Here is an 808-nt window from a genome sequence, read left to right on the forward strand (position 1 = left end):
AGATCAGAAATTCAGGCCCATACCTAAACATGATAAAAGCAATCTACAGCAAAACAGTAGCCAACATCAAAGAAAATGGTGAGAAGCTGGAAGCAGTCCCACTAAAATCAGGGACTAGACAAGGCTGCCCACTTTCTCCTTACCTATTCAATATAGTACTTGAACTCTTAGCCAGAGCAATTTGACAACAAAAAGAGATCAAGGGAATAAAAATTGGAACGGAAGAAGTTAAAATATCACTATTTGCAGATGATAAGATAGTATATATAAGTGACCCTAAAAATTCCACCAGAGAACTCCTAAACCTGATAAACAGCTTCAGTGAAGTAGCTGGATATAAAATTAACTCTATCAAGTCAATGACCTTTCTCTACACAAAGAATAATCAGGCTGAGAACGAAATTAGGGAAACAACACCCTTCCAATAGTCACAAATAATATAAAATACTTTGGTGTAACTCTACTAAGGAAGTGAAAGATCTGTATGATATGAACTTCAAGTCTCTGAAGAAAGAAATCAAAGAAGATCTCAGAAGATGGAAAGATCTCCCATGTTCATGGATTGGCAGGATCAATATAGTAAAAATGTTTATCCTGCCAAAAGCAATCTACAGATTCAACACAATCCCCATGAAAATTCCAACTCAATTCTTGAACGAATTAGGAAGAACAATTTGCAAATTCATCTGGAAAAACAAAAAAAAAACTAGGATAGCAAAAACTCCTCTCAATGATAAAATAGCCTCTGGTGGAATCACCATGCCTGTAGCTGTACTATAGAGCAATTGTGATTAAAAAAAAAAAAAAA

Source organism: Mus caroli, chromosome 3 (assembly GCF_900094665.2).
Source record: "Mus caroli chromosome 3, CAROLI_EIJ_v1.1, whole genome shotgun sequence".
NCBI classification, from domain to species: domain Eukaryota; kingdom Metazoa; phylum Chordata; class Mammalia; order Rodentia; family Muridae; genus Mus; species Mus caroli.